Here is a 10,451-nt window from a genome sequence, read left to right as displayed (position 1 = left end):
TCCCTACAATTTAATAAAAAAACTCAATCTTGACTTTAAATAAATCACCGTTTGGTTTTGACCATTTGTGTATTACTTCAAAGTTTTGATAATTTAAAAAAAAGTCCTTTAGAAATTATGGTAATTCTGGAAGAAAGAAGAAGATATGGATTGGTGATAGGGTAGAAAGAGAAGTGGTCGCTATCTTGGTGGAGTCCAAGTTGGAAGAGTGCTGAAGGTTTGTTCCCATTCTTAAAAGAATTTCTGCATCCTCTCTCCCATATTTATTTTGTAAAGTAAAAAAGAAAAGTATGACTTATTGCCATTGTACTTACCGTCTATGAGCTATTTTTCTCTTTTCTGTTTGCATAATTTTCTCTAGTCCTCCCTTTCCTTCTTTTTGTTGTTTGTTTGTTTATACAGTCCTTTTTCCCATTTCCCCCCTTCTTTCTCTGTTACATATCAATAAGCAGTGTCAGGAAGGTTGCACTTAGAGGATGACTGGAAATGTTTTTGAAATCCTTCAGTCTAAAGGCCTATTCACTTCAGCCTCGTCTTGCTGCTGGTGCTGGTGAGGACACCAGTGCTTTTGTGGGGCTGAAGCCTTGTGCAAGCAGTGAAGGGAGGTTGTTTGCGTGAGATGGAGTTGCTGTTTTTGCTGTGAGACAAGACTTGCAGCTGTACTTTGGATCTTTTTGGGTTAGAGGAGGTTGCCTCAGCTGTGACATTTTAAGACTTGAATTATAAAAGGTTAAAAAAAAAAGTAACTGTAAATTCTAATGCTTTCACTTAAAATGCTCTTTTCTGTGAAATCCTTCAGCTTATTTGCAAAACCTTGAAACAAAATGTTTTTAAATGTAAAAATGTATGCTAATTTCACTATTGTGAATAACATTGACATAGCACAGATTTCACTGCTGTATCTGCACTCCATATAAAAACTTAATTGTGATTAGTGAACAGTAGGATTTTCTTTTATCCTGCAAATTAAGAGGAGTATGTCTTCTCAATAAGACCAAAAAAACGGTTTTCAGAAAAAGGATTCTTATGGCAAGAAAGACTGATTCAAAGCAGAGACCTTGTCCAAATTTAAATGCTACTTAAAAGCATTTTTAAACAAAAGGTGAACTAAATAAACTTCAGTGGGCAAAATAATGTCGTTTTGTAAGTTGAAAGAAGTATTTTTCATATTTTAATAGATAATAAAAATGACTCCATATGTAATTTTGAATGCTTTTAAGTATGTTGAAATAAGAATATTCTCTTTCTGTATGTTAGAGATAAAAACCAGTATTCTGTTGCTATTCAGCCAGTTCTGCAGTATAAGGACTTGCAGGTGCTACTGGCCTCTACTATATTGAAATCATTTGGACACAATAATTTGGTAGAGATTTATATCTTGTTTTATGAATGAAATGGAGAATCAGAATTTTAGGTCAGTTGTGGGATGAAAGAAAAAAGTTTTACAGGTAATTTCATCCTGTTAAGACAATTTACCTGTTTCTTCAGATACTATGGTACTTTCTCCTTTGCACTGATGTAGTTTCTTCTCTGAATTTTTATGTTTGTAGCAGTTGGTCACTGATGTGACACTGTGTTTTTCTAGCAAGATAGATTTGTAACTGCATGGCTCAGATATCAGAGCTTACTTGTGAATTGTTTGAGCAGCTTATGCTTTGCTTCCTCTCAGGAAACTGAAGTGCATCGTTTTTACAGGAAGTTCGGTCTTTACCAGGCACCATCAGCAATCTGACTTTTGCATTGCTCTAAGGGATGTGTGCATGAGCAGCTGGCAAAAACTCATTTAGCTTTTTTTTTAAATTTTTTAATTATATTAAATTCATGTAATGGAGGTTGTGCATGAAAGCTTGGCCAAGATGGGTGAGTTTGTCCAGCTGAGTCAGAAAGAGGACTTCCTAGGTAATTTTGGTAGAATACAAAGTAATTAAAATAGATAAGTAAGTAAAAACATTTTCCTTTGTGCTTAGTATTAGTGACAATGATTATGTGTTAAGCACATTCAACTTTGAATGGAACATACAGATCTTTTAGTTGACATATTTTTACATTCTGAAATATAACATTGTCTTTGCCTTCTGCATACAAAACTACTGCTTTAGTGTAAAACAAAGTTAAACTGCCTGCAGGGTGGGGAAGGAAAAGGGCAGTGAGCTCTGATGCAGCAATGCAGCCTTTAGTCCGTGGTTGCTTGCAGTTTTGACTCTAGTGAAGGGGAAAAGAGAATTACGTTTTTCAAGGACTCTGAAAAGAGGACTTTTCAAGGCGTATTCTCAAGGATCTGATTTGTGCACAAAAAAAATTGTGTGTGAGATTGTGCCATATCTCTCCAAGGCACACCGAAACAGTCAGTTTAAAAAAGGAAAAAGAGCTCTCATTTCTGGGTCATCCTGATCCTGAGCTGGCAGCGTAAAGCAGCCCAAGAGCCACATTCGGTTATGGTAGCTCTGCCTGGACTTTCTGTGTATGACTCAAAATCCTTTTGTGACCTGGGGTCCCTTGAGTGCTTTGGGGTGGTGAAGACCCACTCATCCAGCCCATGGGCGTAGCAGCCAGGTGGATTTGTGCCCATCTTGTAGGCTCTGCTGGCCTTGAGGGAGCTCTTGTAGCTGAAGGACATCCGTACCAGAGACTAACCCTTCTCAGTGTGTTTAATGTTGTCCGTGGAGATACATGTTGCTTCTCTTTCTCCTTGCACTTTGCACTTTCAGGATCAGGAAGTAGATGGAGAGTTGCTGCACTGCTTACTATGTTTCCACATCTCTTTTCTCCTACTGACAATTACTCTATTAACTATCTAGTCTGCAGTAACGACAGGCTGGGTCATTAAGAGTTATTGTTGTGGACCTCAGGTCCTCACCCTGCTTTCTGACACAGAACTTCCATTTTCCATCATGCCGCTATTGCTGATTGTGGCTGATTTTTGGCCTGGGCCCCAGAAGCCTCTTTGACCTTGAGCAGAAGGGGAACTATTGCTTCAGTGCTAGATCGCTGTATAAGTACGATGTGTTTATCTTCATTTTAGTCCATTGCTTATCAGCTAGTGATTTATTTTTTACTTCTTTTCTTACTTGTATATATGTAGCAAATACTTCAGCTCTAGTGGGATTCTACTTGTGAATATTTTTGTTTCTTCTTCCCTACTCTTTTCTGCCCTCACAGACTGAAGTGGCTCAGCTCACTATGTATTTTTTTCCTTTCTGTCTCCTTCCCCTCCAGTGCTGTCATCTTCTGGGTGGTTGCTATGTGCTCTTTTTTCTTTTGATTTTTTTTTGCCCTACTATTGTTTTAATAATGTAAAATCTCAAGTTTTAGCCTGTTCCTTGTGGTTACTGCCCATTTGCTTCTCCTGTTCCATTTTCCTTGCAGCTATGCTTTCTCCCTTTCTTTCTTTGGTTTTCTGGTGCTTGATATCAGCCAATGCCAAACTTAGCATCAGCTCTAGGTTGTGAGGGAGAATAGCAGAGAGAAAGTAAGTGCAGCAAAGGGATCAGAAATTCAGTTACCAATGTATGTATTACTTTTTTGTACTTATATTCTGTGCTTTCCTGCTAGCTTTTTTGCATTACCCTCTCTTTGTTGCTGTCATTCTATTTTTACTCTTATTTTTTATTTCTGCCTCTTGTTAGTTTTGTTAGTGGTAGCATTAAGTATAGCTTAGAATTATAGAGATGACAAAAGACAAAGTACTGAGAGCAGGGAGTCAGATTCATACTTGAGGTGGAGCACTTTCTGGGAGTTTTCTGAAATTCTGTCACTTATGTGAGTGGAAGACTAGAAATCAAGGGGGTCGTGAACATTAAGGGCATTTGCCTTCATGTGCAGCCACTTTTTTGGTGTGAATTTAACTGAACACTGTAATCTCGTCATCTGAAAACTCAGTGTATGTTGTCAGTGGAGAATAAGCCTGACCTTTGGATATTTTCTCACTCGAAGGCGAATGGTGGATGGGCTAGGCTGAGAAGCTATTTGCCTCACTATCCCACGTTCTTTCCTGCAGCAAAACAGTGTCTAGTATGTCAGCGGTCACTTGGGTTTGAAGGAAGGGAGCAGGAGATGCTGGAGCCAAGAGGACCTGTTTGTGCACTTGCCCAGGTTACGGCTGTTAATGACATTGAGGTTATCTCTCCTGTCTGGTACATCCTGCTGTGCCGCTTATGAGGCAATACCCAGCAAGCGATATCCTGTTGTTTGCAGCTTCTCTTTCATGTTCATTATTTGATTTGGGAACAAGTAACACACAAGGGTGAGGGGCATCAAAACTGTTCCAAATATTTGACTTAATGTCTTAAGTTTCATGGGACACCAGTGGGTCTTTGCGCAGTAGTATAACCATATGTTGTAATAGGTACTAATTGTGTAACTGCTATAATTGTCATGCCAACAGCTTGGATTACTTTTTTGCATCCAGTGGCTAATTAACCTTCCTTTTAAAATTAGAGCTCCAGAAGCAAAGCATTCTGTTTCCCAGTGAGATGGGATTGTATTGGGTTTGCACCCCTTTGTGTCCTTTATCGTTTGGGACACTGTGTTCTCATTTATTAAATTACTGATTATTTGTATTTCAGAAATAGATCACTTTCAGTACTTTAGAAATTAACAAAAAGCCTAATCCTCTGATTTTCAATTTTTGTATTATTTTCTTCTCATAGCCTATTTCTACTAGCTATCATGCATTATAAAGAAAGATTTAACAGCAACAAAAATCAGTACATCTTAGTAAGTTACATATGTAGAAAACATAGGTAGAAATAACTAGGCATTTCACGTGAAATAATAAAAAATCACCTTCAGAAGTAATTAATTAATGTTTAAAACATCATGAAATGTTAGAATAGTGACCATAAGTGAACCTGTCCTTGCACACATCTGTGCAATGATTGCCACTGATCTAAGTAGTTGTAATGCTATGAAACGTAAGAGGAATTACACTACAGTTCTTTTCCAGGCTTTTGGCAGAATGTATGAGGAGAAAAGGGATAGATAAATGTTGCAAGTGAAAAACTTGCTGTAAAATTTCCCATTTTTGAACACAACTTTGTAGAGACATTTATTTCCCAGGTGTCTGGGTGCCGGTTACCTACAATGTCCTGGTTGGTGTTTGGCTTTTCTCTTGGGTTTTTCGTGGTGAGCTACTGCTGCTTGTTCTCAAGGAAAGGAAAACTGTGTGCTACAGTAAGAACTATTTTCCACTTTAAGTAGATGTGGCTTAATAATCATTGCATTATGTGAATCATATTTATTATTTATATAATATCAGCTATATTGTGATCTAGCAAGAATTTCCAAATGGTCTTCAAAGTCTATCATAGGTGTCAGTATTTTCAGTCCCACAAAATGCAGTTAATGATGGCAAGATTTCTGTATGATAAAGAAGGAGAATTTACTGATAATCTAATGGTAATTAGAAGACAAAAGGATATTTCGATTTTGATATATTATTAAAAGATGTGTAATTAAAAACGTGTTAAGGATTTACTGAGTTCAGCAATTACTAAAAATTTGCTGTTGCTATCATTAGAAAAAATCAGCAGGCATTTCTTCATTTTGCAAAATCACTTCAGGAGAGGGAATTTGTAAATAGAGAAATTCACTCCACATTTCCAATGGCATGCCTATCAACTTTGTAAACCTCTGGCTACCAGCCCTTTTCATGCTTCCCTGTGGTAACTGCATCTTTCTGGGTACGTCAAAGACATCTTTATACAATTCCTGCAACCCTTCAAACGGTGCATAAGGTCCTGCAGTGCTTCCAAAGGAAGGCACTGCAGGGGTCTTCACACAGATTTAAGAGTAATCTTGGCACCTTCTCATGCACTTATGTCGCCTTCTCAACCCATAAACACACACTAACGCACGCATTTGTGATTCTCCTCAGCCCTTCACCAGCTGAGAGCTGACGAGATAAAATGTCTTATCCCTTTGTCCCCTGCCAGCCCCATTTCTGTTATACGTGGTGTTCCCTGGATGTGTTCGCAGATGTATTTTAACAAAGTGTTCTCAGTATGGGTTCTGCAAAACTTGTACCAGCAATTTTACTACAGTATTTTCATTACAAAGGACATCCTGTTTCATAATAATATATTGTATTCATTTTGAAGATACCCTCATGTCTTACAAGAAGCAATTCTGAAAACGTGGTTGATGCTGTTAGTTGGTACTTTGTTTTCCTTGTAAAGTCAGCATGGTATAAAAAATTCAGTGTAAAAAATTGATTTTAAAAGATAGATTGTACCTTGATGGTACCTTGTTATTTAGTTAATGTATGCCTTCTGTGATATGGAAGCTGCAGTATATGCTATTTATGTCCTGGAAAATATTCAAAAATAATTGCTGACAAAAGCCACTTCACAAGTTGACTCAGAGGTACATCTTGTAATCTGAATGTTAATATTCTGGATAGCTAGGCAGAGAAAAACTATTGATGTTTGAAGATCCATGTAGAGACTAGTCAGGATTTTAGATAGAAAAGTGGGGTGAGAGAGAGAGAGAGTGAGATGGTTGAGTTCTCCCAGCTTCACTGAAATTTTATGCTTATTGAATGAATGAATGCATACAATTTGTAATATTTTTGAAAAGGTAAGATTTTTTGCTAGTCAGATTGAAATGTTTCCTTTTATATCTCAGGATTTTATGTCTTTTCCAGAAGCAACTTGGAATCACCTTAAATTTAGTCTAGAATCCAGGCAGCTCCTGGTTTTACTGTGCAATCCATGACTTTCCATCATCTCCTTTATTTTTTCCCCTCAAGCTTAGGTCTGTGTTATGAAGAAATACGGACAAAAACCAAAGGCCTGATTCTTACCTCCTTTGCATGTGGTGTCTTCCATGTGGTTCATGCAGAGGGAGTAGGAACCTGTACCACTGAGATCAAGCAATTTAGCAGGCTCAAATTAGCATGTAGATCTTGGCTTTCAGCATTAATAGACCCATCAGGACCTCTGTACTTCCTAAAAAGGGCTCATCCTCTTACTGTGGTTGCAACTGTTTTGGGAAGCAGACAAGTGTCCAGGATATTTTGAACCGAAATGATACTTTGTATTTTCTCGATATTTGAAAATGCCAAAGGTTGTATTTTTTTACACCCAGGAGTCCTGCATTTTTATTCCTCCCTAGTCCATCTGCAAAAATATTGTGTCTGTGGCCTGATCTGATGTCATGAACTATTGTGTCATAAATGAAGAAAAACAGCATTCTTACCTCTCTGGGTATGCAGTCAGATGACCCAGGCTGTAAACTGGAAAGTGGCCAGCCTAGGAGACACCATGGGCATCTGTATCAGCTGCCTTGGAATTGCTTTTGTTGTGATTAGGCTACTAATAAGGTGTCTCAGTTCTCTTCTCCCTCCTGATGTTTTCTTTTGATTCACTTTGACACCAAGGAGTCTCTACTCCATGTATGTTTGTTTTTGTGTTTTGTCTAAAATCCCTAATGACAGCTTAGACTGTCCTCTTTTGGTTGAGAGTTTCCCTGTGTTTACATACATTTTTCTATTAAATGCAAGCATCAGGATTTTTCACGTAAGAAAAGCTAGTATTTTGTAAGGTGTAAGCAATGTATTGTCAGTGTGCATATGTGTGTGTGTGTGTGTGTTTGTGTGTGTGTGTGTATTCATTTTAACTGTGCTAAGGATTTTACAGTCTGAAGGAGAATGTGTATAGTTACTCCAAAACCATCAAAACCATCGTAAATGTTTAGTACTCGAATATTTATTCACCAGATAGTAACCTCACAATTAAATTATTATGTAAAGTCAGTTAAATAACAGCAGAAGTTATTGTATTAAGGCCCACTTTGCAAGGGAACCAATGACAAGGAAGCAGTGAAACACGCTAATAGATTATATGCTATAGCAATATATTGCCTTTTTATTGCTTTTCCACAGGCAGCAGATTCATGTATAGTTATTACTAGTTACATTATCTGCTAGTTTTCTATGAAAAAAGATTCAGTCTATTGAATCATTAATCCAATATTTATCATTCTTATTGAAAATCCACTACTGTTAGCACTGTATAAAATATTGACTTAAATCTACTGGTTTTGCTAAAGATTAAAAACATATTAACCTAGAAAGCACAGTATTTCTTAGGACATTTGAAACTATTCATTTTGGATGTTTGAAATGACAATATTTCTATGTTGTGTGAGGAATGATTTTTTTTTTTAAATCTTTAGCATATAGTAAGTGACCAATGCCATCCTGATTTGAAGATGCTGAATGTTCATCCAACTCATATTTGAAATTTTGATGTGTATTGCATTAGTTACTGAATATCAAGAATAAAATTTTTGCTCATACATAGAGTGTAAAATGGGATCTTTTGTAGCAGCACACGGCCTGTTTAGAATGATATAACAGGCGCTGAATGTTCACATATCAAACAAAATGCCATCTTTCTGTAGAAAAGAGGTGTCAAAAAGTTTCTTTGTACCTTTAACGCATGTGATTATGTAGTACAAAATGCAGAGTTTGTAAAATTTCTTGAATATACAGGCAAAAAATGAATAATTCAAAACAACTCATAAGTTCTACATTCTATTGTATCTTTTATAACGCAGGCAGAAGATAGCATTGTGTTCCCAGTAGAGCTGAATTTGCACAAGTTACACCTCTGAAAATGCCAGATGGTCTATGGTCTACTTTTGAGAGCTGTCACATATGTAAAGATTTGAAAAAAGAAAGACAGCTGAATGAGAGCAGTGGATCATTAAAGAGAGAGTGAGAGTCCCTGGGTATCACTGTGTTTTAAGAAGCATTGTGTCGTTCCCCATATTACACTTTTTTTTTTAAGATATACACAACCTTTAAAAATAAGGTAAAAATATTTCTGTTTTAAACTGAGTGGTTGTGGCTTAATCTTGGAACTGTCAGTTGCTTTTGTTCTTTATGCCAGAATGCGGTCATATGGTTCCTAATTGGTTTCAAGTGTGTTTTAACCATAAGATTCGAGTCTCCCTGGTGCAAAATTATCAATAAAGTTAAAATAAATTTAAATTGAGATAACTAATCCATTTGGGGTTTTATTCCATTTTGATTTGACCTGCGTATCACATGTGAATACTGTAAAGCCAGTCAGCTAAAAAGTTGTATGTTAATGCTGAAAGACTGAAGTAAGAGTACTTTGGGAACAGGATTATTTAAAAAAAAAAAAAAAAGCCACCCACTCCTCAAACAAAAACCTTAGTAAAATAATAATAATAAAAGCAACCACAAATGACTGTTTAGATTCCCCAGCACTTCCCAGACACCCACAGTTTGAAAAAAACACACCTAATTTTGAAAGTGGAATTTTGGATAATTTATTAAGTTACTGTATTGTATCAAAGTGCCAAAAAGTATACAAACAATTGTAAGCTGCCGCCACCAATTTAGCTGGCTTGGAAAAGGTCATAACTGTCAATTTTAGAAACCTGCGCGTCCAGACATACAGAATTTTTAGTATAGTCTGTTGCTTCTATTTATTGACGAAGGTTAACCCCTCTCTGGTAATTCTAGGTTCTGGGTGCAACTGCACCACTTCACAGTTGGGAATCATAGACAACAACGCACTGTGAGGAAACGTTGTTACATGGAATGTAAAAAACACTGTTCTTAATAATACAATTTACATTTGAGTGGGATAATGAAAATAAAGCTATGAGAAGCAATGGATATGCACACTGAACTTTAGAGAGTAAAAATGTTTATTCTTCTTGTTGCTGAAGTTTTTTTGACTGTAGTTAGGTCTACATTGACTATTTTGAAATGGAAGGATTTGATTAGATCTTTATCAAAATTTATTTTGCACATACATGGAAATATGTTCTAGACAAAGTGTTCTTGGTAGTATACTTTTAAAGAATCCTGTTTCATGTAAGATGAAAGTCCCTAAAAACTTGTTTTGAGGCTTTTATGATAGTCTGGAAATGTTAGCAGATTATATGCTACAAATGGAATTCCAGAGTGCAGAAAGTGTCTTGTTTATGCTTCTGTTCATAGGTTTGCAAGCACTAATGCAAAATTGAAAGGAGGAGCAGTTTCTGCATTGCCATCGAAAACTTTTTGGCAAGCAGTTGGTTGTTGAGGTGTCAGATAGTGGTGTGCTCCTGCTTGCAGGTTCGTGAGCGGTTACTGCTGGTAATGGAAGGGAATGATCTTTGTCTTCCCTGCAGCATCTTTGGAGACGCTAAAGCATAAATGTTTCCCCCAGCCCCCCCCCCCTCCTTTTCTGCAACACAAAATTATCACTTTTGTAAAATACGTTCAATCAGGATTACTCTGACCTAGAGAGATGTGGGCAGTCTAGGGCGTCTTCCGAAAATCTTAGTTGCTGTGACTAAAAAAATCAAATAGTGAGAAAAATGAACCAGTTCATATTTCAGCTATTATGGAAAGTATCTCTTTTTGTCTGTGAACATGACCAGGACTTAAACTTCAAGATTTATCTGAAGTTTAATCTGGACAAGTTTAT

The 10,451-nt window shown here is 36.8% G+C and overlaps 1 protein-coding gene across 1 annotated transcript in view; it reads left to right on the top strand.

Annotated features, from left to right (window-relative positions):
- Positions 1–10,451, top strand: part of MDFIC (MyoD family inhibitor domain containing) — a 43,390-nt gene that overhangs the window by 21,029 nt on the left and 11,910 nt on the right. The window lies entirely within an intron of this gene.

Source organism: Mesitornis unicolor, unplaced genomic scaffold (genome assembly GCF_000695765.1).
Source record: "Mesitornis unicolor isolate BGI_N332 unplaced genomic scaffold, ASM69576v1 scaffold9013, whole genome shotgun sequence".
NCBI classification, from domain to species: domain Eukaryota; kingdom Metazoa; phylum Chordata; class Aves; order Mesitornithiformes; family Mesitornithidae; genus Mesitornis; species Mesitornis unicolor.
The sequence above is the reverse complement of the archived record's forward strand: the minus strand, read 5'-3'. Positions and strand labels throughout refer to the sequence as shown.